We start from the raw sequence: 27,859 nt of genomic DNA, 5'->3' as shown, positions 1-27,859 counted from the left end.
GAACCCTCTATATCACAAATATGGTTATTAAAGTCCTTCCCTCGTTCCTCTATGACTATAGAAGCAGCTTTTAAGCCATGTTCCTAGGTAAACTGGTTTTAAGGGTTGCCTATCAGACAAGATAAAAGCTCAGTGCATAGTACAACAAACTTCAAAGTTCATAAGTAGAGTTAGAAAACCACTGGCTTCCTGGAAAAAGGAGATGTTCTTACACCACATAAGTCCCTCTTCATCTGTCCCTAGCCTACCTCTGCAGCCTCATGTTCTCTCATGTCTGCCTTCTACATCACCCTTTTGCTGAAGAGGATGATTGCTGTTCCTCTAAGAGACCAGGCTATTTCATGTTTTTGTGTCACTGCTTCTTTTGCATAGAACGTCTGCCCATCCCCACCATTTGTTCATCAGATGAAATCAAATTGCTAATCCCTACCTACCTTACCAGTGTATATTTACAGACTATCTCTAGTACTAGCATGCAGTTCAGTTCAGTTCAGTCACTCAGTTGTGTCCGACTCTTTGCGACCCCGTGAATCACAGCACGCCAGGCCTCCCTGTCCATCACCAACTCCCGGAGTTCACTCAGACTCACGCCCATCGAGTCAGTGATGCCATCCAGCCATCTCATCCTCTGTCGTCCTCTTCTCCTCCTGCCCCCAATCCCTCCCAGCATCAGAGTCTTTTCCAATGAGGTGGCCAAAGTACTAGATTTTCAGCTTTAGCAATATTCCTTCCAAAGAAATCCCAGGGCTGATCTCCTTCAGAATGGACTGGTTGGATCTCCTTGCAGTTCAAGGGACTCTCAAGGGTCTTCTCCAACACCACAGTTCAAAAGCATCAATTCTTCGGCACTCAACCTTCTTCACAGTCCAACTCTCACATCCATACATGACCACTGGAAAAACCATAGCCTTGACTAGACGGACCTTTTTTGACAAAGTAATGACTCTGCTTTTCAATATGCTATCTAGGTTGGTCATAACTTTCCTTTCAAGGAGTAAGCGTCTTTTAATTTCATGGCTGCAATCACCATCTGCAGTGATTTTGAAGCCACAAAAAATAAAGTCTGACACTGTTTCCACTATTTCCCCATCTATTTCCCGTGAAGTGATGGGACTGGATGCCATGATCTTCGTTTTCTGAATGTTGAGCTTTAAGCCAACTTTTTCACTCTCCTCTTTCACTTTCATCAAGAGGCTTTTGAGTTCCTCTTCACTTTCTGCCATAAGGCTGGTGTCATCTGCATATCTGAGGTTACTGATATTTCTCCCAGCAATCTTGATTCCAGCTTGTGTTTCTTCCAGTCCAGCGTTTCTCATGATGTACTCTGCATATAAGTTAAATAAGTAGGGAGACAATATACAGCCTTAATGTACTCCTTTTCCTATTTGGAACCAGTGTGTTGTTCCATGTCCAATTCTAACTGTACAAAAAAGATCTTCACGACCCAGATAATCACGATGGTGTGATCACTCATCTAGAGTCAGACATCCTGGAATGTGAAGTCAAGTGGGCCTTAGAAAGCATCACTACGAACAAAGCTAGTGGAGGTGATGAATTCCAGTTGAGCTATTTCAAATCCTGAAAGATGATGCTGTGAAAGTGCTGCACTCAATATGCCAGCAAATTTGGAAAACTCAGCAGTGGCCACAGGACTGGAAAAGGTCCGTTTTCATTCCAATCCCAAAGAAAGGCAATGCCAAAGAATGCTCAAACTACCACACAATTGTACTCATCTCACATGCTAGTAAAGTAATGCTCAAAATTCTCCAAGCCAGGCTTCAGCAATATGTGAACCGTGAACTTCCTGATGTTTAAGCTGGTTTTAGAAAAGTCAGAGGAATCAGAGATCAAATTGCCAACATCTGCTGGATCATGGAAAAAGCAAGAGTTCCAGAAAAACATCTATTTCTGCTTTATTGACTATGCCAAAGCCTTGGAATGTGCGGATCACAATAAAGTGTGGAAAATTCTGAAAGAGATGGGAATACCAGACCACCTGACCTGCCTCTTGAGAAATCTGTATGCAGGTCAGGAAGCAACAGTACTAGCATTACTTTCTTCATTAAAACTTTTCAGATGCCTGCTTCTTATCCTTGTGCTGGCTGGACTTGATTAACCCTCCTGCTTTGTGCCGTAAGCGTGGTAGTTGCAGTGATAATATTTATAAAGGATGTACAATTTTGTATACCAGCCACCATGTAGAGTGCTTTATGTGTCACGTGCAGGCTATTTTAAACTTCACAAGTCTATGAGGTATTAAGTCTAATTATTATTTCATTTTAGAAGAGAGAAGACTGAAGTTAGAAAGATTATTCTTATTCTACTTACCCAAGGTGTACAGCCAATATATGGCAGAATTGGATCATCTCACCATTTAAACTCCAAAGTATTTGCTCTTAACTACTACAGCACAGGGACCAGGATCATATCACACAAGTCAAGTAAGCAAGGAATAAGACAACAGTGGATGACAGACACTATGGAATTGAACAGAGCACTCAAGCTATAAACATTTTAAAAAGGAAGGGGAGAGGAGAGGAGAAGAGTCCCAAGTTGCAAACAAAATATGTCTGAGGACTGATCCTGAGCAGTAGGCCACTAGCTTGAGACTCCTATTCCATACTACATTCAATTTCCAACTTTATGCTTGTCATAAAGCCCCTACTAGGATAATTTATTACAATAGTAGTGCCTATATCTTTCTCACTGCTGTAGGTACCCCATGAAAGAAAGAATTTTCTACTCGTCACCTATCCACAAAGTCTTGCATCCTAGACTTCAAGGCAGGAGGATGACAGATAAGGGGATGGGAGGAAGAGGCATCAGTGTTCTATAGAAGGAGAGGGAAAGAGGGCTACATTCTCCCTGAGACTCATGGTGGGAGCAGCAGAGAATTGTCAGGTGTCTCAGGGATCTCATAAGTGATTGTACTTCAACAAAAGAGGGGCCTGATATGGATATCTAGGAAAAATAATCACTAGACAAATATCTTCGTGTACCAAGATCAGCATGAACCATACCTTTTAGCCACAGCAATTGCTAACAACTAGAGAATTCTCCCCAGATTTTCTGTACTGGGAAAATCTCAATACACTAGTTTTCTATTGCCGTTGTAATAAACCACCACAGACTTGGTGGCATAAAACAACACAGGTTCATCTTACAGTTCTCTAAGTCAGAAGTCTGAAATGGGTCTTGATGGGCTAAAATCAAGGTGTCAGCACAGCTACATTCCTTTCTAGAGTCTCTTGTAGATAACCCTTTTCCTTATCCTTTTCAGTTTCTAGAGGCTTCGCCCCATTCTTTGGCTCATGGCCACTGTCTTCTCATGCTGCCATTTCTCTGGTTCTCTCTCTTCTGCCTCCTCCCTCTTCCACTTTTAAGGATCCTTGCTATTACATTGAGTTTACCAGTTAACCAGGATATCTCCTTTACTATAAGCTGAGCTGAATAACAACCTTACCCAGCTGCAATCTTCATTCCCTTTGCCATGTGATGCAACATATTCACAGGTTCCAGGGATTAGAACATGGACATCTTTGGGGGTTTTCTGCCTACCAGGACCAGTGATTCTTACAGATTTTTTGAGTGGGGGCTATTTGAGATTATATATCTCATTGCCCTATTTGATTAGGTTTCTGATATGTGAAGCTCTTTAAATTTAGAAAAAGAATATGAATGCCATGAGCAAATAAATTCATATGCAATCCACATATACAATACTTGATTATTTTACCTCTTTCTATATAGGTCAGTCCTCACGTCTCTACCAATAGTTTGTAATTGGGGACCATCACAAACTCAAAAATCAATCCCTCATTGATTTTTGTTTCCCCAGCAACTAGCACCATGCCTGGCACATTGTAAAAATGTACAGCTTATCACAGTAATAAATAAATGAAAAATGCTTCCTCTGGGAAAGAAATCATAGAGTTGCATTTGTTACATATTTTAGAGTTGTACATATCTCGAAAACGGAATCTAGTGCTAAAAAGGGAGAAGAAAGCTGAACATATATAATTTTTAAAAATGTATTTAAAATAGATATCAGAGGTATTTTAAAATTATTTCTAAAATGGATCATTCATCAGTGGAATAAGGAGCAAAAGAAAGGGAACTGTTCCCCTAAACCATAGGAATTCTTACTTATATTTCATTCAAATCAATAAGAGGAAAGTCACTTCTAAAACACTGTGATTGATGAAGTTCATCTACCACTACTTATCTTGGTTTGATCAGAATAGACATTTTTATATAGTATTAGAATTGTTGACATTTTATTGCATTACCATATCTCATTATTATATATTAAATGCTATTATTTATGGCTACTCCTTAATCTGATCTGAGACAGAAAAATTATTGAAGGATTGGCATCTCAGAATAGGCATTTTATAGGGATGAAGTTTTCTTGCCTGGAGAATCCCAGGGACAGTGGAGCCTGGTGGGCTGCCATCTATGGGGTTGCATACAGTCAGAAACGACTGAAGCGACTTAGCAGCAGCAGCAGCAGCAGCAGGGATGAAGGACTGACTAGGAAGAGTCAATGGTCCTTCAGCTGCCCCTCAGATCATTAACTCCAAGTGGTTATTTACTCCCAGGCACTGTCCTGTGCCCAGGGTGTTACTGCTGTGATATGTAGATGATGGAGCATATATTTTAAGTGCTTTAATATGAACTCAATGCTCATGAAGGGTGCCAGATCAAAACACTGGAGTCTGAAGTCATCAGGTTATGCACTTGACTGGTTCCAAGTTTCAGAGAGATACTTAACTTTGAATGGCCACCTTGTAAGAGGGAGAAAACATACAGTTCTGCTGAACTTCAAGAGATAGAGGAAAAGCACAACAACATCCCAAAGTTAAGCATTTTATCAAAAAGGAAAAAGAGACTACTAACTAACTGAACTTCTACTTGAATCAATTTAGTATAACACCAATACTGGTGTGCATGGTTGGGGGTAGGGGGAAGTGGCTAGTGCTGTTAGCATACACAATTGCTTTTAGATAAAAAGTAAATAAATGCCCTATTACCAATGCACTAAAGCACTTAAACAAGCAGCAATCTTTTTAACAACTGGTGTGTATATTTCAAGTTAATGGCTAATCTTGACTCCATTTTGCATACTTGAGAAGAGCCCTTAATTTTATAAAAGTCATCAACTGCTTTAGCATGAAAAAGGTTTTGTTATAGATGTGATAAAACCAAGACTCAGAGCAGATCGGTGACCTCGGAGGACCATATCACTCTTATAAGACTGGGAATAGATCCTATGTTTTCTGATTGACAGGCAAGAGCTTTTCCACTACACCATGTTGTCTCTCTAAGGAAGGAAAAGCAGCTGCTCTCTGAACCTTTTAAATATTTAGTGTCAATTATTTTCTTAAGTGTGCGTTCTTTTGGCCTGCTAGGCATTTTTCCTCCGTTTGGATCTATTCATTCACATTAGCTTTGCAAGACTATAATTTTTCACACGTTTAAACCTTTTTAGTAGGAAAAAAATACCTTTCAGTTACTATTACACAACTAGCAGACTCACAATTCCCAAATTAAGAAAATTATTTTCTGGATTGAATGACACATCTTCCTTCCCAGTAAGTTTCTCTTTTAATGTCATTTTATTTTCTGATCTTACTTTTTTTTCCCATAGTGAAATGAGTTTTTTGGCAATGGTATTTCCTTAAAGACAGTACCTCGAGAAGAATGGCAAATAGAACTATATGCGTAGTTAAAACTGACAAATCTATTTTAAATTCCCATAACAGACTAATTTCAATTAACTGAAACCCAATTAAAAAACTCTTAATGCACTTCTACTGTGTGTTTTGAAGGACAATGCAAATTCCAAGATTTTAAAGATTTCATTTTTATGTAATTTCATTATTTAATGTTCTTTAAAGAAAGCATGAAGTGATTCCAAAAATATCACAAATACAGATCATTCTTTTGATTTTTTTATATGTGGGGTGAGAATTAATATTTGAATCACGATGCATAACACTGCCAGATACAGGTATTGAAGCAAAAAAGTCACTGCTTCCTATTTCGTACTTACTAAAAACTTAACATTTTAATAAGAATGAAGCCCATTCTTTTTAATAAGAATTAAGACGGAAATCTTTTAAGTAACCAAAGATTTTGATTAATCTGAAAATCTCTCTCATCTTGCCACATTTTCTCACATATTCCATCTAACACAGGACGGCATATAGAAGCAATCACTTTTTCTCAATATTCCAGGTGAATTCTATCTATGTTGGCATATTTAGCAAATGAAAAGTCACAATGACTTCTAGCCAGTATGGATTCACAGATGGATAGATGAAAAGAAGGAAAGACGGAAGAGTAAATAAATTAATGCAATACTTATGACACTACAGACATTTTACTTCGAACTTTCCTAAAAAATTAAAACCTTCATTTCAGGAGGCAACTATTTATTTTGTCATTAAAGCAGTATTATCTGTATGGAAATATTTTTGCCATTATTATGGAGAAAGACCATGTTTATTTGCAGTCAGCGGTAACTACTAAATGGTTTAGTATACATCCTCAATGGCCACTGTTATTCCCTTGTACTCTGCAGATGCCCCCATTAGTTAAGGAGTCTCTTGGTTTTAGCAGTTGTGTGTGGAAAAGGTCACAGAATCATTCAAACACAGAGGGCAGCCTGTACATTTGGATTTGCAAAGACTCAAACAATTATGGACACAAGATTATCTATACAATAGCCAAATTTTAAGTTTAAAACAATGCATTTCGTTTACATAGTACTCAATAAATATAACATTATTAAGGTGGAACATTCTGTTCTTTTCACATCATATATGTGTGTGTTCAATTTCCAAAGTAAGTTTCAGTGTAGAATGTACATACCTTGATAGATCCAGAAGTTATGAGAATCGAAAAGGAGACAGCTGAATAAAGGTCACCCTTGTAATTCCTGTAAACAAATTAGGCCAAATTATCCTTCAAACATATGTACAAGCAGGTCCAAAGTAGTCCTTACATGAGGGAAAGGAGAGAGACGTGTAGGGTGGGGGTGGGAGTGGGCATGGGAGTTGTGAATAAAAGGCTTCATTTTGTAATTCACAAAGGATAAAGGGGTCAGTTTTTTAAAAGATCTGCTTGAAACACCAAATAATTATATTAACTATGCTTCTAATAATTTCTTAATTATGAATGAGTATACATGAAGGGCTATGGAATTCTCACCCACAAAGACTCTCCCAAATTAATACTATTTAATTTTCACTCAATATACTACTTATTTTGAGATGAAATACCCACAATTTCAAGATCTTTTCACCAATGTAGACAATTTATAACAATCACAATTTCTTATATTAAGATAGTCCTTTACAATCTACATAAAACTTTCATACACACATTTCATTTAATTCTCAGAACAACCTTGTTATAAGATTAGGAAAGTGAGGCCCGGAGAGGTGAAATTGCCTGCGTAAAGTCACATAATGTGGTAGGTGGCAGAGCCAGGACTAGTACCCGTGTCCCCTCACTTTGGTTTCCCAAGTTCCACACAACTTTCTTTATGCAAGTTATAAGATAGAGTATATGTCTCCATGTGCACACTTGTGAGCATGTGTGCTAAGTCATGTCTAACTCTGCAACCCTGTGGACTGTGTCACCTACTAGACTCCTCTGTCCATGGGATTTCCCAGGCAAGAATACTGGAGTGGGTTGCCATTTCCTTCTTCAGGGGATCTTCCCCACCCGGGACTGAACCTGCATCTCTTGTGTCTCCTGCATTGCAAGCAGATTCTTTACAACTAGCGCCATCTGGGAAGCCCACAAATGTGCACACTTGGTACTGGGGAATAGGGCAGGAAGTGTACCCTGTGATGAACCCCATTAATTTACTCCACTTGACAGACTTCTCCCTCTAATTGATGTAGGGCCTTGTATGAAGTCACATATATGTTTAACATAAGAACTGTATCTTTGTTTCAGCGTTTTATTTTGTGTTGGGTTATAGCCAATTAACAATGTTGTGATAGTTTCAGGTGGACAGTGAAGGGACTCAGCCACACATATACCTGTATCCATTCTCCCCCAAACTCCCCTCCCATCCAGGCTGCCATATAACATTGAGCAGAGTTCCCTGTGTTATATAGTAGGTCCTTGTGGTTATCCATTTTAAATATAGCACATGTCCATCTCAAACTCCTTAACTATCCAATCCTTAACTCCCCTCAGCAACCGTAAGTTCATTCTCTAAGTCTGTGAGTTTCTTTCTGTTCTGTAAGTTCATTTGTATCATTTCTTTTTAAATTTCACATATAAGGATGTCATATGATACTTCTCCTTCAGTAGTAATGTAAACTGGTACAGTATTTTTGGAGGGCAACTTGGCAATAGGTACCAAAAGCCTAAAAAATATGTACTCCCTTCAATCCATTTACTCCATGTTTATATATTTATAAGGCAATTATCAGAGATGTGTATACAAAGAAGTATATATAAGAATTTTTTCATGATTTTTTAATATAAATATTGGAAATTACCTAATGCCCAATAATCGGAGTTTGGTGAAATATATCAAGGAACAACTATATGTTTTACTAAGAAGCCATTAAATATGATATGAGAACTGTTAGGATATTAATTATCATTCCATATCATCTCTACCTATGGCTTTAATTTGCTGCTTTTAAATCATACTCTGGAAGAACTGAGGAAGAGGATAATTACATTTTTTTTTACATTTTTGATTGCTTTTTCAGCTGTGTCTCTGACTCTCTCTGTATCTTCATCTCTGTGTGTATACATATATAATATACTTTACTGACATAGACATATATTAATAATATATTGATAAATTAAAAAACCATATTATTTCTAATTTTTCTAAAATGAACTTATATCACCCATATAATAAAAAGCTATATGTTTTAAATCCTTCAAAAATCCATTTTAGAAAATGCATTGTGGTAAATTAAAGCAAAAAAAAGAGGAAAATATTAACATTTTAGTACTTTATGATTGGCACTTCATTAACCTGATGGCCCCAATTTATCAATTAAGTAATTCCCAAACCCATCTTTTTTAATATTTGAGGCAAAAGTCTCAGTAATAAGGGCAAACAACTTAAATTTTCTACACAGTAAATCAAGACAGAAGACAATATCTAAAAGCAATTTTTTTAAAAAATGTAGGTCAATAACATCATTGTCACCTTTGACAAAGATCACCAAGGTGACCTTGCAATGATAATAGAGTATAATATTATTAGTAATGATCTCCATATCCAATACACTATATATATAAATCATTTGTAATAGACTAGAGTGTTGCTCTTGATTGGCTGCAGTCTAATTGCCCAATGTGCATTTTTCATCACTGTTCATGTTGCTCAAAAAAGACATGCTTCTGCTCAAGTGTTCATGTAGTTCCATAATAGTGCAAAGTTAGAATCTTTTAAAGAAAGACATTTCAGAAAGTACTTAGATCTAGACTACAAAAAGTATTTCTGGCTCTTCTGCCACATATACCAGAGCCAGTCTGTAGAAATTGGCTTCATACTCATCAGGCTGATTCTGCAAGGCAGCTAGCAAAATTGCTTTAAAAATCGGACTGTCCTATATGCAGCATTTCGCCTGGGTGAGATACACAGAGGACTGGGAAGCAAGAGGGCTTTAAAATCAGATAGCTCTTCTCTGCTCACTTATTAATTGCCTTCTGACTGAGCCTTTACGAGCCTATCTTCCCCCTTATGATTAGCGAAGGCCAGTTCACACAATCTATGTAAGATACCCCAAGCCACTTGCCATCACTTACCAGTTCCCAACATGTACCACTTACCTTACCTTTTACCTCTTTGTTCGACTTAATAATTCATTACCACAAAAAAAAAAAAAAAAAAAAAACTGCTGACTGTCTTAATACTGCATGAAGGCTAGCTACCCTTAGAGGAAAAAAAAAAAAAAAAAAGAATGTTTGACAGGGCCATCACTGAACACAACCAGATGATGCATAACAGAGGCAAAAACAGCAGGAGCCACAAGTGTTAGAAATGCGTCTTACAGAACGATTGGTTTTGGAGGTAGGCTAGAGCCTATAAGAAGAGCACTAAATCCAAATCTGAAAAGCTCATTAAGAGATCATCTAACCTAAGCTTTCATTAGTGCCACTGCCTCTTGTTTGGGCCCACCTAGAGAATAATATTCTACATCCTTCAATTCTCAGCTTCTTAAAATGAAACTACCATCTGAGATTGACTAAGGATATAAAATGCATAAATTGGAGGTGAGCAGAAGAAAGGTCTAAAAATCTGGTTCAAAAAAAAGGACTTCCCTGGTGGCTCAGCTGGTAAAGAATCCGCCTGCAATGCGGGAGAAGACCTGGGTTCAATCCCTGGGCTGGGAAGATCCCTTGTACTCATATGTATTAATTTGAACATGCTTATATGTGTATATGGCTAGATCTCTTTCTCAGATGCATTTAAAAAGTATAACCCCTACTCATTTAGAAAATGGGGCTTTTTAAATTTGTTTTTCAATAATTACTCAATTACAAACTATAACTAAAACACCAAAACACCTATATTAACACTATACTTTCAAAGGACTTTGGGATGCATATCAGTCACACATTATTATACTGATGAGAATATCTTTTACAATTGCTACACATGCTTTGAAAACCCTAATGCTTTTTTTCTAATGGGACATTTACTCAAAGCCCTTGTAGAAAATAATTGTGTTAATAACAGAGACAGTTTCCCCATTACAATGATCAGTGTCCTCAAACAATTAATGCTGCAGCACTCTGTATTGTCACTTTCTTCCTCGGGGCCAGGAGAACTTCTAGGTTTACATTATTGGCTTCAGCTTCTTTTTTTCTGGCAATATGGGAATCTCTAATGATGAGACCTGCCAAAACTTGTCAATGCTATTTTTCTTCTTTTCCATTAGAGGTGACTGTGGCTGAATAGCCAAGTAATCTATAGTCTAACTACACTTAATTGTTTTTACTACATGACATGAAGAAATATAGTGAGTAATCACTTCTGTTCTACATGAAGTGAATTGCTAGTGCTTTCCACAGCAATATGAAGAAGGCTTAACTTGCCTAATCTCCCTCGAACACCCTGTTTAAATCCTAACATGATAAACTCAACCCTCCTTGATTCTCCAGTGAATGAAGACTAGATTGGATCAGTGGATCTCAATTATTTTCCCTGGCTGTAGAACTCTTCAAAATAAAGCAGCCATACAAAAGTTGGCCCCAATTACAATTGGTATAGTCCTCAAGGACAATAGGTTTATTCTCATTATTTATTACCTAAACTTCACTTCTAATGTGGAAACACAATTTATATTTGTGTTTTTGCTTCCTCTTTGTTTCATAAACGTATTTTTTTCTGTAATGAAAATTATATAGACTTATTTTAGAAAATCTCAAAAATACAGAAAGGAAAAACATCACCTATTACCTACCTCCTCTAAACAGAGATAATTATTTGCGGTATTAATCTTTTTCCAGTCATTTTTTCTTTCTTACATATTGGGTATATATAACTGTGTATTCTGCTTCATTATTTGATAGTATAACATTAAATATTCTCCTTTTATCATAAAATATTACACTGTCTAAACTTATCATAAATCACTTAGCAATTCCCTTGCTGAATATTTAAGTTTCTTCATTTTTTTCACTCTTACAAATAATGCTTGGTGAAAATCTTTGCCAAATAAAGCTTTTGCTGCTTTTCTACACTATTTCTTCAGGACAAATCCCGAGGTAGAACTACTGGGTCAAATGGTATGAGCATTTTTAAGGCTTTTGGCTGCAAGCTGCCAAATCCATACCAACTAACATTTCAGCATGTCCTTATTATTCATGCATTTATTCAACCAATTCCTATTAAACATCTACTATGTACCAGGCTCTGTGCTAGGTGACATGAATGCAAAACAGACACCAAGTCCATGCCCTCAGGGATCTTATATATTAGTAGATTTGATAAATATAAATAAACATACAGAGTGATACCAAATAGTGATGAGCAGTATGAGGGAAAAACAGAGGCAGATAAAGGCATAGAGAGGACTCATTACATAGGATGGCCATGGAATATCTCTATGATGAAGGAAAACTTGTTCAAAGTAAGAAAATTCATTTTGGGCAGAGGGAATAGCAAGTGCAAAGGCCCTGGGAGACAAAAGTGCATGGCATGTTTAAGGAACAGAATGGAAGGTAGGGTGGCTAGAATGTTATGAGCAAAATTTGGCGGGCAGAATAGAAGGATATGAAATCAGATATATAAAGATATATAAATATACTAAATATATATATACACTAATATATATACTAGATATATATATATACATATATATATATACTAGATATATATATATACACATACACACACTAATCCTGCAGGACTGTGTAGGACATGGTAAAGATTTGTAAAATTTTATGTGTGATAACAAGCCAGCCATCAGAGGGTAGAAAGTGGGGAAATCACAAGATCTTATTTATTTTTTCAAAGGATCAACCTAGTTGCTGTGTGGAAAACTATGTAGGGTCAAAAATGTATATAAGGGCATAAATTGGAAGGCTATTTCAGTAGTGTAGGTGAGAGACAGTGGCTTAGACTAAAATGAGAGGAAAATGATTCAAAGGATATGGCTTGAAGGTATAGTAATGTCAGGTGTGAAAAAAGAAGAATCAAGAAAACTCTGAAGTTTGGGACTTGAGCAATTACACCAAGTGTCATCTTACAAAACAAAACTCTTTGTATTTATTTTTTCTAATCTGCATTTATTTTGATTATTGGACATTGAGCTTTTTTCATGCTTACTAGCCATTTGAATTTCCTTTACTGAATCAGTTTCCCAAGTCTTTGCTCAGATGGCACTTATAAAACCCTTTCCTCCCTAAGCTTTTATTTCATTATTTCCTGGTTCGCCTTCTACCTCTCTGACTTTATTCTTTCTTGACTTGTTCTCTCTTGAACGTTCCTCGTATTTCACCACCGTTTTAAGTTCAGTGTGTCTGGAGATTTCATCCTTACTTCTCTTCTTACTCTACATATACTCTCTAGGTGAACTCACCTTCCTATGATTTCAACTACTACATTGACTGATGACACACAAATCTTTTTCCAGACCTGATCTTCAGATCTGCAATTTCCATATGTGACAAATCATCTCTATCAGGAAGTCTAGATAGTGTCTCATATTAAGTAAGTTCAAACAACCTGATTATCCCCATCAAAACTGGCTTTTTCTTCTTCTATGTTCCCTGTATTGCTTAACAGCATTACACAATTTTCCAAGCCAAAAGCCTTAGTGTCATTTCTCCCTTTTCCTTAGCCTTTAAAGGTAATCGATTTCCATGTCCCAAATGCTGTTACCTTACGAGTAATTTTCAAAAATTTCCCTCTCCTTTCCATCTTTGCTGTCCCTGCCATGGTTCACACCCTCATAATTGCAACACAGTCCCTTAATGTACTCTTCATGGACTTCAATCCATCCTTCATACTGGCTGCCATCTTTCTAAAACTCAAAGTTGGTGACCTGCCCCCCTCACTTTAAAGCCCCTCATCTAATTCAGTAGATTCTGCTACAGTGCAGTACACTATGTGATTTTGGATAAAAATCATAAAAACCACAATTCTCCAGGATTTTCTTTCCATGCAGGAAAATACTAACACTCTCAGTCATTCAACAAATATGTACTAAGCCTCCTCTGTGTGTCAGGCACACAGAAGGAAATAAGACATTATCCCTGACCTCTGTTCCCCAAACCCAGACAGGAAATAAAACAATATTCTATTTTCCTGGGTTAGTATTCCCCATTGCTAATTTAGACTTGTACCCTTTCACAATCCTTTAGCCATGTGGACTGTGGGTCTCTGTATTCTCTAAAAAAATTCTTCCCTATTATTTAAAAGTCAATTCAAATGTCTGTCTCCCCCATTATATGGTAAGTTTTTTTTTTTTTTAAATATCTCTGTATTACTGGATAAACAGGCATTTACAAAGTTTTGATGAATGAATGACTGACTGAACAGATGAAGTTTTTTCTTCATGAAGATGGTTTTATGAAGTATAACCAAAACTGTGTAATACTGAAATCTCCAGTAAAAAGAAGCCAGTCCATGAGACTTGGAGAGTCTATGGAAAACACTTGAGATTTCAAGACCTATTGTCCCAGAGCTCTGTGTAAACACTGATTCTTCTGCTTTCTTAACAACAAAGCAGTCCCAAGTATTTTGTTAAATGTCTAGGACCAGTGTTCCCTTCTTACTTAGTCTAGTGCTATTTTATATTTTCTTAAACATGTTTTATTCCATGATTAACAGAAATATATTGTTAAATTTTTCTCTATTCCGTGTTAAATTACCCTTAAAATATTTCCCTTGCACTGAATTCTAATTGTTTATATTAAGATTACTTCACTTTCACAAGTTGTCCAATGTTTCATTAAGGCAATATCTCAAACAGAGGATAAGAACAAAACAAATGAAAAATATAGCACTCTTGTGTTAACACTTTATTGAAAATAAAAAAATAAATAAATGGTGTCACACCTAAAGGTTGACATTTTTTTAGAATAAACAAGAAAAATCAATCACAAGTGCACTAACATATAGAAACACGCACAGAGTAAATCTGTAACAAAAGGTACCAACCCAGAATATTAGTGTGCTATTTTAGCTCCTAAGATAATTGAAAGAATGTATGAGCCAAAAACAACATACAAATATCACATTATATTTATAATTTTTTAGTATATACTTAAAGAATAGGTCAGATTTAGAAGTAGAATAAAAAGATTAATCACTCCCAAAACTTTAGTGAATGTCCCAGAGTGTTTTTTCTCATAAATCTGTACCTACGACCTCAACTCTTGGAAACAGCTGAAAGAAAGAAGGAAAGGAGGGAGGAATAAATGAGAGTGATGTTATTGGCACTTAGAGGTACAAGAGTCTTCTCAAGTTAAAGTAACAGGTATCAACTGGCCAATCAACAGCACAACCTTCTCCCTTAGAAGTCACTAGATCTCATTAGTGAAATTAATACAAGGAGTTTCTTACTTGACTTGCACAGCAGTTCTGTCAATGCTTCCCTATACTCCTTAAAGCTCTAAAGATATGAGTTACAGTCACAAAAATATATGCATTTCAAGCATGCAGCAAGCAAACAGGTGATGTACTTATATGTTTCTATAATGTACACTTAATTTTTAATAAATATAACTTTAGAAAAAATTCCATAAATACAAATATATTTGGGGGCTAGTTAATAGAGCTGGAGAACACACATCAATATCACTCAAATGTTTGCAATTAAGCAGAGCAGCTTTAAAAAAAGAAAATCATTAATGCTAAAGGGGGGTAATGCACAGCGTATACATTCAAAATGTTGATCAGAAACATTTTGTTGATAGCAATTGAGTTAGCTAGGAACATTTCAGGTTTAGAAAGCTTCCAGCCACTGTGTGGTTACAGTGTATTTATACAACTCTATATATAAACACAGGTGGTAATTAGCAAGATTGAGACACCTTTAATAAGGCATCATCATAGGTGCAAAGGATGTGTAACATAAGATGAGTTCATTATCAATAACTTTCCTGAATTAATCATCTCTTAGGACATTTAATTTTAAATGTACCTGAAAAAAACCTGGATTATTGGGATAGGCCATCTGCGGTATCTTTTTTCTAATTTCTCTGAACAACTGAAGAATTTTCTTAAAATGTCTATCCACTGCTGGGACACAGGGATTGCAATATCTAATATACCAATTGTCCAGCTAATCTGGCACTTTCTCTTTGACAGGTGTCTCAACCACATAGAGGCATTAGAATTAACATGGGGTGCCACTGCCTTCTCCAATATAAACATTTAGAATCCACCAATTATACAAAACCTTGAAACGGGGAAATTTTCTCCTTGACCTTAGCTTGTGATCAGATTTTCCCCGAAGTATGCAAACTGATAGCAATGTACTTTTTATTTTGGCTGCTTTAAAAACTCTCATTCACACATGCATTTAAAAACACTAAGCTGTGATTCCAAATATTAAAATGAAACTGGATTTCCTTTGATAAAACCATATAGGGGTTCTACTTAAAGTCACACACATATACATGCACACACATATTAATACATATATTCATCATCATTCTTAATATTTACAGTATCTTTCATCTAAATAGGAAAACTTTAATTTCTGGGCTTCCCAGGTGGCGCTAGTGGTAAATAACGCTCCTGCCAATGCAAGAGACTCAAGAGATACAGGTTCGAGCCCTAGGTCAGGAAGATTCCCCTGGAGAAGGAGATGGCAACCCACTCCAGTATTCTTGCCTGGAGAATTCCATGCACAGAGGAGCCTGCTGGACTATAGTCCATGGTGTCGCAAAGAGTCAGACATGATTGAAGCAACTTAGCATGCATGCATTAATTTCTAAAGGGAAACTGAGGTTGTTATCTTCATAACATCATTTAGATGAAGAGTTAAAATTAACTGATTATATATTTGGAACTATTCAGATGATTATTCTTTTTCACTATACACCCAAAAGTCAAGCTTCTGCTGAAAAGTTAGAGGAAATCAACATGACAAAGATATGACACAGATAGATACTAGGAAATCTACATGATCAATAATGATGATTGAAATTTTCATATTTTACTCAGATATTCTGGTAATTTTACTCAGACATGGCTCAAGTAACAAAAATAAACCAGTTATCAAAATATATGCAATTCAATACCCAACAACTGGATAATGATATCAAAAATACTCCTTAAAATGTAAAAATGAAAATATTATTTTTCCTAAACTCTTAAATCACTACTTCATTCTATCTTTAATAATTCTATCTGAGACATCTGTATTTTGAAGTTCTAGTCACTTTGAAACAGAAAATTACCTGGTGACATACAAATATAGATATAGATTTATATCTCTTTTTTTTCCTCACCAAAATCCTTTTTGAGAATTACTCTTTCTTAGCCATAATATAGAAATTTGTGTACAGCTACAAATTCAGGGGGGAAAATTTTATTTTATCAGAACCCATAGCTGATAATATTGCAAAAGGCTTAACATGGATTGCAATTCAGCTCGTATAGAGTTTGTGATCCCCAAATTCAATTTTGTTAGTCATAATCAGCCACAAAAATGTTACAAAAGAATATAAGAAACATTAAAAGACAATTTCCTCATTGTTGACTACTTATCAACTGACAACTTAGTCAATTAAAGTTAAAACAATCAGTATGCTTTATGGTGATGGGTAAAATGAGTGTTTTACAGATTTCAAATAAATGTATTCAAATCCATTTGGTCTCTGTAATAAAAAAAAGTGGGGCATAGATATTTTAATAAAATTGTTTTTATACTTGAAAAGGGAAAATAACGAACCTTACCGGAAAATTCAAGCATCATTTATATTTAACTTTACTATGATCTCTAACTAGGCTTCTTAAAAGTCTACAAAATCATAATTTGACTGAACATATTTTTTCAATGCAATAGCTAATATAAAACTATTTTACAGCTGTGAAGTCCTCATAGAACAAAAAACTCTCTGTAGCATACACATAAATATCAATAGGAATGCACAAATCAAAGTTCTTTTTTCGTGACTAGTTTTAAAGAACTGCTTGATTAGGGACAAGTGGGGCTGCAGTAAGATCTTCAGGAAAATGACAGTGATGGCACTGATTTTTGTTCTGCTTAATTGTTTATTGCTCATAAATTCAATCCCCTAGCTTTTTATAGTTACTCTCAGGGACCAACAGGCTGGCATGAAATTAAATTAACAAGCAGGTTCCCATCCTGAATTAGTGACTCCCAGCTGTCTGTCCCGTCTAGTTTCCATGGCAGTGGAAGAATCGGTGAAAAGTGAGGTGCAGGAAATCGTAAGAAGCCAACATATCAAACTCTTTAAGTTGATTTCTTTAAACTGATGAATCAGTACCGGGGGTGGAGGTGGGGGAGATAGAATTGAAGTTAAAGTGTTTTATTTCCTGGCTTTTTGAAAAGGCCAGTGTGTTTCTGTTTTTATAACTGCTTTGTCACTGCATCTCCTTAAACATTTCATAGAAGGCTGTAGATTCAGGGTAGCATTTGGCTCATTATATGTGTTATAGTAACCCAAGAGTGTTTAAGGTACTCTATATGTATTTTAAAGGGTTTCACTTTATGTCTTTATTTTTTGACATAGGTATTAGGATTCATCAGCTTGTTAAATGACTCCAAAATATCCAGAGACCAAGTAAAAAATTCTCTCAACCAACCAGATGTTTGTTTGCATCACCTCAAACAGCTGGATGGTTGACGGAACTTTTCACTCACATATTTAGGTGTCACCTAGATACAGCCATAGAGACCTGTCATAAGTACCCAGGAAAAAAATATTAATCTTGGCACATATCTACCATAAACACAGATATGAAGGCTCTGAGTAAGAGCTTCTCAGGGCGTGATTCACTGATATAAAAAGAGATGATTTAACACATTTTCCTGTGTCCATTTTCCAATTTCCTTCTCCACTCCATTTTAAGTAGGTGGGAAAGGAGAACCCAATATTTCAGAATCATTACATCACATTGAAAACATCATCCAAGAGATAGTGGTTAGTTGGCATATATGCATGTTTCACCATATGCTATTGTTTACCTAAAGTGGAGGCCTGGACAGGAAGTAAAAGTCAGAATTTTTTTTAAGCTGTAAATTATCCAAGATTATACTTCCAGGTCTAGAAATGAGTCCCAAAGTTACATAAGAATTTAACAGGCTTTATTTATTAGACTCTAAATGATTATTTTTAAAGCATTAGTGATTCAACATCAACTGTAAAAATATTTACTATCTCCAATTAAAACTAGTTTGCTTTGATTATATATAGAAATGTTCACAGTACAATTCAGTACAAATATTGTTACAAAACAATTTTCAGTTTATGCCATCATACTCCAATTCACTCAGCCCTATTTTTCATGAGTTCCAAATGTAAGCAATTTCATTGGTCTTGCTAAATTGTACCACAGTACATCTAGCAGACTATAAAATCTCTATACATTATATAAATTGTCATTACAGGGTACCACATACGGTAGACACACATATGGTTGGACCATCAAGGTTGTTTGGAATAATTAAAAGCTGTGTGAAACCTTTTATAGCATTCACCTGCTCAAACTAAGCACAGTTCTAGCTGGTTCTATGTGATATTTACTTTCCTCAGTTCTTAAAAAAAAATCAATGGAAAACAGAAAGGACAAGAAATTATATATTAAGCCAGGAATCAGAATGTTTTACCATCTAGGGAAAGGAAATGGAGTAATTTCAATTCAAAACAGTAATTTAATCTAATACTCAGAATCTACAGATGATTTAAAGCAGTTTTTGTACATGGAAACAGTTTTGAAAGCTGATTCCTTTTAATTTTTTATAATCAGCAGCTGTATTTCCAGTCATTGATATATTCTATTGATCACAATTGCTATTAATAAATACTATCCTTCACAATATTCTTTATCATTTAATCTGCCTGTAGTTGTGCTAGTAATCCAATTCAAACCATTCTTCCAAGTGGTAAACGAAGGGAATCTTCTTATATTAAAAAAAAAAAGCATGCATAGATTACTACTTTCAAGGGTAAATCTACATACAGGAGCTTAAAGAAACATATATAATATTAATAAAATTATCATACATGTTTCACATCTGATGCACGGCATTCTCATGAGATTGTTTCTAAAAGTGTGTGTGCATGATGTGTGTGTGTGCGTGAGAATGCTAGAATATGTGAATATTATAAGAAAATTTGCTTTCATTAATTAATCTTTGCATCAAGTATTCAAAGTACTGCTCTTCTTTTGACCTCAGGTCAGTAAGTAAGTAAGTAAATAGATAAATAAATCACTTGTTTGGGAAGCCTTAGGAAATTTATTAACCATAATCTATACCAAGTACTTGACAACAATACTGAAAACTGAAACTGATGGACTTTCAGGAAAAGAAAGCTTCAAGTAAAAATTACATGGATTCTAATTGCTATTTCTAACATAAAATGGAAAAAAAAACTTTATGTTAATACTGAACCTTCTAACCATTTCCAAGTTTTAAGACTGTCATGGAAAATAAGCTTTCTGTTCTCAGAGGCACCATATCAAAAGAATACTTTGCAGTTTGACAATTTAAAATCGTATTGTACAGAATAAACTTGAATGTTGGACTGTTCTGTTTCAGCAAGAATCTTAGTATTAAAGGCATCAGAAAGGTATAATGACTATAAGGGAAATTATGATCATGTCAGCATTATTTACACAGATGACAGTGAAGTGAAACACCAAGACCTTTAGAGTATTTAGATTTCAAATTAGGCCTTTGAATGAGATAGTAGTTAATATACAATCTGATTTTACTTTTTAACACAGCTATTTATTTCAATATTTGGAATCTCACTTAATCTTAGAGCACAATGACTCCACAAAGCAGTCTTTCCTTCAGTTCCATTGTATATTTTGTCAAATGACATGACTATTCTTAATTCATAATGGGGACCTAGAACTAATGGTAAATACAAATTCATGGATTCAAAAAATACTCGGTTTGTACTATGTGTCTGGCATGGTTCTAGGGAATAGACTCTATTGGTTTTATTATACAAAGGTTAACCTTTGTTCATTGAGCTGTTTTCCAGAAACACCTGTTTTTCAAAAACATTCTGGGGGACAATCTGAAAACTTTTAAATAACATTTAGAGCATGGATTCATTTTAGAAATTACCTGAATCCCTTTCCGAATGCATCTTGGGACTTTCTTTTATTATCATTAAAAGATTCCAACATTACTTTGACATACTTACACACTACCCTTTAAAAAAAACTTTTCAACAGTAAATTATTTAACACATCACACACACACACACACACACATAAAACGTCTTATGAACTTGGACGAAAATGGCAAAATTAAGATTCTGCTTTTCCAGTTAACTACTTAAAGGGTCATACTAATGCCTTATGAAAATTCATTTTCCCCCCACGTTGCAGGTATTAGGAGCAGGGGGGTGGTAAGCAAGCAAGTAAATGCTGGGTAACCAGGGAGCAGAATGTAAGGCTGTGGATCTCCTTTTAATAATAAAGCCTTTCCTCCTTAGACTGTGCTTTCTTAGCAGTACAGGGGTGTCCTATGCTCCAAATCGGAAGTCTTCGGACTAAGAAGACAGACAAGGATATTTCAATCAAAAGATAAAGCAGACATTTGCAATGTTTTCCCCAAACAGGTTGAGAGTAGCGATTGATGCTCACAGTATAATGTACCTGGTTTGTTAATTATGATCACAGAACAACAGTCTAAAATTCAAAGAAGCTGTCTGTGACCCTTAGCACAAACGCAATCAATTAAGTGCTAATCTAACAGTACCTAATAGGATCCACTGGGGTGTTTCGTTTCCTTTTTGTTTCTAAAACCGAGTGGCTACTAATTTCCCTACTATGACACTAGGAACTTCTTTTTGTATTTTTTCCGGGCACCTCAAATACTCCTCCGAATTAACATTCCAGGTAAATTAAAAAAAAAAAAAAAGGAAAGTTCAGGACATCTCCCGACCAATTGCTTCATTTTGGAGACCTACCCATATTATCATATCGCCAGTAGCAGTGATGCAGATCCGCTAAGCCCCAAAGCTGCCGACGGCTAGCACGAGCTGCAAACCAGCCCCAGCCCCCGCCCCCGCCCCTACTCTCCCGGTGGCGAAATACATGTTGAGACGACATCTACGAGTGGAGTGAGATCGTCCGTCTCCGCAACTGTAAACAACCGACCGCACTGGGTTTGCTGAAATGTTTAAATATACTCCTGACTGCAAACACATCCACTCACCAAGTTGCGCTGTCTCCCCTTCTCCACCTCCTAAAATTGAACGGACAACCTGCCCGTTGTAGAGTAGAAAGTGAGGTTACATTTCCCCAGGTATGCCTAGAGGGTACCTGGCACTCCGCAAATGTGCTGTCCGCTGGTATATTGCCCGTACCACATCTCAGGATAAAATGCGAAAACACACAACCCGCGCAGCTGAGCGCGTGGTGAAAGCCAACACCGACGGCTCCCAGAGCACCGACTGCTGCGTAATGACTGTCTCTTGACAAAGATTGGAGTGTAGGAAGGACGCATTGGGTAGGGCCCCAGACGGTGTGGGTTAGAAGGAGGTCCTGGAGTTTCCCCCGGAACCTGGACTCCCCGAGTGTGGTTCAAAGAGAAATTCGAAAGCAAACAGGTACTCAAGTGCGTCCTAGACCCTAGGCATTTTCTCTTCAGAGAGACAGGAGCGGGACCCGAGTGGCCCAGCCCCTGGCGGACGCTCCAGGTGGGAAAAATGCTGGAGGAGAGGCGCCCCCTTGTCTCTTCTCGGACCGAGCCCGCCCCGTCCCCAACGTCCAGGTCCACTTGTTAGAGCGCCGGGGCTCTGCGCGCTAGCTGAGGCGAGCCCCACTCCGCCCCCCCTCCCCCCCGCCTTTCAGAACCGGAGGAGTTGGTTGGCAAAAGTGTCGCCTAAGAAGCCTAGTGAGCCCTCGAAGGGCAGCGCCCCCAGGGCCCGCTGAAAGCTTGAACTGCGGACAAGGCCGACCTCCCATATGCCCCGGGTGGTCCAGAGCCCTGAGCCGGGCGAAGACCTGGAGAAGAAGGAGCCGAGGTTCTGCCACCTCGAGCCGGGCTCTCCGAGCGGACGCTGCCCGCCACTCAGGGCCGGGAGCCGCCATCCGCCTCCTGCAGCCTCGGGGCGAAGTTAGCCGCGAGTCCTCGGGGTGGGAGGCGGGAGGGTAGGGGCCGCGAACCGAAGGGAAGGATGTGGGAGCCGGGAGCAACGCACCTACCTAGTCCAGGCGCAAGTTTCAGTGGCGTCCCCAGGTGCGGTCCCCCGCCCCCTCGCCAGGTGCTCAGCCCCGCCGGGCGCTGCCGGAGCCCGGGACCTCAGGCGTCTCAGCCGGTTCCTGCGGGAAACGACTGTAAATCCACATTACTGTTCGAGCTGCCGCTCGGGCCCCAGCATCGCTCTCCTCCGGTCCGTCGCGACGGTGCTCCGAGCCGGCAGCCGCCGGGGGCAGGTACCGAACCTGGCTACTACCGCGCCAGTGGACGATCGCTGCCCGGAGGGTGCTAGCGCCCGGGGTCGTATGTGGGTGCGAGAGTGTGTATACCCGTGTGTGTCCGTGAAAGAGAGTGTGCGTGTATGTGCGAGCAGAAGGGATGAGCTCAGCCCCCGGGGCACTCGGAGGTGAACTCCGGGCTAAGCCGGAGCCCGCCGCGCTCCCGGGTGCGGGGCGTCTGCACGGCTGATGGCTGTGCTGATGTTGCTGTGGCCGCCGCCGCCGCGCTCTAAGGCTGGTCGCGGTGGTGCAAAAAATGTTTCTCCGCTACTCGAGACCAAAAAACCTGCCCTGTCTACTGAGCATGCCCGGTTTGACAGTTCCACAGCCAAGGTTTTCTTTTTTTTTTTTTTTTCTCTCCCTTTTCCACCAAGACTCCAGGTTTTAGCCGCAGCTGAGATGGGGTGGGGAGGAAGGGGGAGCTCCGGAGGAGGAGCAGAAGAGGAGGGCTGAGGGAGCAGGTAGCGGGCAAAGGAAAGGGAAATCAAAATGAGAAAGATCACGGTGTTAGAGGGTGGAGGGAGGGAAGGAGAAAGCTGGGGGTGGGGGAGCAAAGGAAGGAAATATGGATCAACAAAATTTAGATTTCGTACCACGATGAGTTCCCGGCCAGAGTACTCTCATGACCAGCTTCTATTTTCTCCAGAGGGTTAGGTGGGGTGGGAAGTGGGGTTCGGAGGAGTGTTTGTCATCCCCAAATCAACCTGGGATAGTGTTTTATAGTCAAGACATACACAAACGCACGCGCTGTTGCACATACCACACACACACATATACAGAAGCGTGATCACGACCGCGATGTGTAAAGCCTGAGGACTGACTTAGAATGCAAAGTCTCTTGCCAGCATAACTTTAGCAAAAAAAAAGAAAAAGAAAAAGAAAAAAGCGAGGTGGCGGGGAGAGAGAGAAATGTTTGGGTTCCTCCTTTCCCCCTCTACCCCGCCTTCTAGAAAAGCCCAGCCCGTGAGTGCGGTGCGAAAGAGACCCGCAAGCTTTCTTAGCGTCGGTCCCTGTGAGAGGACCTCTGACTGCCTCCCGCTGCCAGCGTGACCTCAGTGAGCGAAGGCCGGCCACACGCAGCCTCCTGGCGGCGCGTCGGGTCAGCGCTGACACTATTCCCCCCTCCCCCACCCCCGGAGCCGGGCCCTGCGCTCCAGCCGCTGCCCCGCCTGGTCGGCCAGCTCCCTGGGCTCCCCAACCGGCTCCGCCCCTCACCCAGGTTCGGTCCGTGCCCCAAGCCCTGGATCCCTCCTTTTCCACCCTCTTGAGCTTCCGCGAAAAAGCGGAAAAGCGGAATCTGCACGCTCAGAAACTCGCTTTGGGAGCCTAAGGAGTCCTACTGGGCATGCTCAGGACTTGGGGCGCCTCGCGTGGAGTAACTCTCCAGCCGCCAATATCTTCACGGCTGGGCCAGATGTGAGTCTGAAGTAGGAGACGTGGACCCCGGATCGGGGTTTGGCTCCGGTTCCGGGAAGGGCGGCGGCGACGCCCACAGTCGCCTCCTCCTTCCCGGCTTCCCGGCGAGAGCAAGACGGTGGGAGATACCAAGTGCCGAGCCAGGGGAGCGGCACCAACTGGAGAAATGAGTCTAGCGTACTCCCAGACCCCCTTCCCCCAGCGCCACCCCCGCCGTAGGCAGGTAGGGGGCGCGCAAAGCAGCGGAGAGAGCCCAGTGAGTGTTTGCCGGGACTGCTAGCCTCTAGATAAAGAAAGAGAGCGCGAAGAGTTGAATTTTCTTTAGAAGACAGACGTTACCGATGGTTTTCTTGAGTGAAGAAAGAAGGGCGTGTGTGAAAATGTGTATGTGTGCACGCACGTTTGTAATTTTTCTCCGCAAGAGCAGGGACAGGAAAGCGAGAAACTATTGGCGAGTTGAGAGTCCGCTAGGGGTTGCAATAAGGCACATTTGGAGCCTTGGCTGGCGCTAATTAACAGGAAGAGTTGCTCGCGGCTCGTCGGGCGCCCACCAAAGCTTCCAGCTGTTCTTCTCCCTGGGTGGTGGCAGCTGCACGAGCATGGCTTCCGGGCTGGACGGTCCCTGCACTCCCAAGCAGGGAGACCGGATTCGGTTTCCTAAACAGAGATAGTACAGGATGATGCCAGTGGAGATCTCGGAACAGTGTGTTCCCATCTTCGCAGGTTTTGATACAGGTATTTGCAAAGAGGCAACACTGTAAGCCCAGCACACCAACGAGGGGAGGAACTACAGCTAGCTGAACACTCTCAGGGTAAGAATCAGAGAATCGAGAGAACGTTTATCCCCATCGTCCCTTTTTAAACACTGCCTTCAGCTTCAGGCAGGAATCATTTGGATTACTGCCGCTCACCATCACCCCTCGCTCTGCCAACAAAGAAACAAAAGATGACAACCCGACTCTGTGGGGGGATAGCAACTGCTTCCAGAACCATCTCTCTGTTGGCAGTTGAAAAAGCAATGGGGAAGGGGTGGCTATAAAACCTGTGTCTAGCCACCAATATGTAAACGAACATTCCTAAAACCCACTACCCTCCTCCAAAAACAAAACAAATACCTGTATATGTGAAAACATATATTTCGGAGATATATATATATATCCTAAATAAAGAAAAGATTTCTCATTAAGAACTACCTGAGCAATGAACTGTGGAGGGAAAAGACTTTCAGGATACCTCCTCAATTCCCATCTAAGAGTTCTAGAAGGAGGAAATAGAAACATCTGGTCAGTTACTTCTCCAGTGATTCAAATCACTCTCTGAGTCTAAGGAATTCTGTAAATAATGATTAAAGAGAGTTCCTCATTAATGAAAAGGGAATTTTGGCAGAATGAGACTTGGACAAATCATAACGGCCATGGAAATGAAATGTACGATTTAAAACCATGATCATCCTCACTCTCACACTTGCTACCTCTTTGTTAGTCATTTCGAAGACACAGGGAGGAAGGGACGGTTGATACCCAGGGATTTCATGAAAGGAAACTCAGCTTGTTTCTCTCCTGGCAATTTGGCAGTCTGTTTAATCATCTTTTTTTTTTTTTTTAAAGAAACTCTCCTCTATCGCCTCCTCCTCATGTTTTCTCTCACATTCTTCCCTCTCATTTTCCTTACCAGTCTTGCACAACTCCCGGGAGTCCTTAATTCATTTGGTCTGCACCTGTCTCCCTTTAGTTCCTTCAAAAACATTGTTTCCCTTTCTAATTCCAAAGTACAGGCGGCTCTCACTTTTCTCCATTTCTGCAGAACCGATTTAGTGCTTCTGGAGGTCCATAGCCTGATACTGTAGGTGGATTTCGGAAAGCATTTATTCAACTTCAGAGATTCCCTAGACACATTTAAGTAACAGGAAATTGAAGAATTTTTAAGCGTTTTGCTCACAGGACCAGGAATTTCTATTTTGAATGTGGATATCAGAAAGAAGCCATGCTAAATTGCCAGTTTTAGAATGGTCAATGTGAAGGAAAATATAACCAGTTGTAATGGAGCATACAATCTGTATAAGACAGTTACCCAGTTGCCTGGGTTATGTTATTAATATTCAAATAATTTGCTAGGAATTTTAAAAGAGATACCTTTTCGTTAACAAAGACCACACACATGCATGCATACCCAAAACTAATGTAATCACATAAGTTCAATTCAGCTGTTGCATATGGAGCATCTACCTTGTTTCAGGAACTGTGCCAGCACTTAGAATAGTAAAGAAATTGCAGAGGCTAAAATATGTTCAAAGATTTGTGAACAACTTACTAATCAACAAGCATAAAATGAATGGCTGTTACCATGTTCCTAGAACAATTCAGTCCTAAAGAACAATAGTTAGCTTTGATTTCTGTTAATTTGTTTAATCCATAGCTTGCATTCTTTGCAAAGAATGCATAATGGAAAATATCACTTATTTCAATCTTGTTTCTAATACCCTCATAAGTAAAAGTGTAAGTACAATAATATTAGAAGACTGAAGTCAATAACAATTACATAGAGAAAATCAACGTGAAGCATCTGAAATGAAGGTTTTTAGGGTGCTTGTCTAATGGTAAGATGATTTCAAAGGCACAGCTTCAGTACATACTGGTTGTGGTGAACCATTATTTCCTATTGCAACTGATAACAATGCTGTCTGGAGATCAACTACCAGAGATTATGAATGGTGCCAGGACCACAGCTTTTGGCTACTATGATTGGAAGCAGGGAAAGGTATAATGATTTTGTACCCAATCAGTTTTCATAAACAGCTATAAAATTGCAGTCACCAGTTTGCTGCTAGGGAGTGCCCATTTCCAGGTAGTCATGGGCCCCTCTGAGAAAAGCAGCCACATTAGAGGAAGTTCACTTGAGCTTGATGTGAACAGGTTGTGGCCATGATTCTGCATCCATATGTTCAGAACAGATAGCCAGACACATTTTTCACACACCCAAGTAAGGCTCGGGAGAACAACAGAAAAGTCAGTTAAAGTCTCTCTATTCCTATCCCCAATTAAAATCTTCTGTCTACCTAACCCCACCAGGTCTTCCCTGGTGGCTCAGTCAGTAGAGAGTCTGCCTGCAATGCGGGAGACCAGATTTGACTGGATTTGATCTTCCTTTGGTCAGGAAGATCCCCTGGAGAAGGGAATGGCAACCCATTCCAGTGTTCTTGCCTGGAGATTTCCATGCAGAGAGGAGCCTAGCGGGTTACAGTCCATGGGGTCACAAAGAGTCGGACACGACTGAGTGACTAACAATTTCACTACCTATACC

The 27,859-nt window shown here is 39.2% G+C and overlaps 1 protein-coding gene across 2 annotated transcripts in view; it reads right to left on the bottom strand.

Moving 5' to 3' along the window:
* TENM1 (teneurin transmembrane protein 1) overlaps positions 1 to 23,009 on the bottom strand; it is a 904,402-nt gene extending 881,393 nt beyond the window's left edge. The window contains exons 1-2 of one of the 2 annotated variants that reach the window (XM_086388154.1): positions 22,871 to 23,009; positions 6,877 to 6,943 (exon numbers count right to left, since the gene is read on the bottom strand). The gene's annotated coding sequence lies outside the window, so the exon portion shown is untranslated. Of the gene's footprint in view, positions 1 to 6,876; positions 6,944 to 21,878; positions 22,609 to 22,870 lie in introns of those variants that run through there. The other variant, XM_086388153.1, reaches the window with a different exon arrangement.
* Between the last annotated feature and the right edge of the window lie 4,850 nt (positions 23,010 to 27,859).

This window comes from Bos grunniens, chromosome X (assembly GCF_055505025.1).
Source record: "Bos grunniens cultivar Pamir isolate PY7600 chromosome X, Bosgru_T2T1.0, whole genome shotgun sequence".
NCBI lineage: Eukaryota > Metazoa > Chordata > Mammalia > Artiodactyla > Bovidae > Bos > Bos grunniens.
Note: the sequence above shows the minus strand (reverse complement) of the source record. Positions and strands in the feature narration are given on the sequence as shown.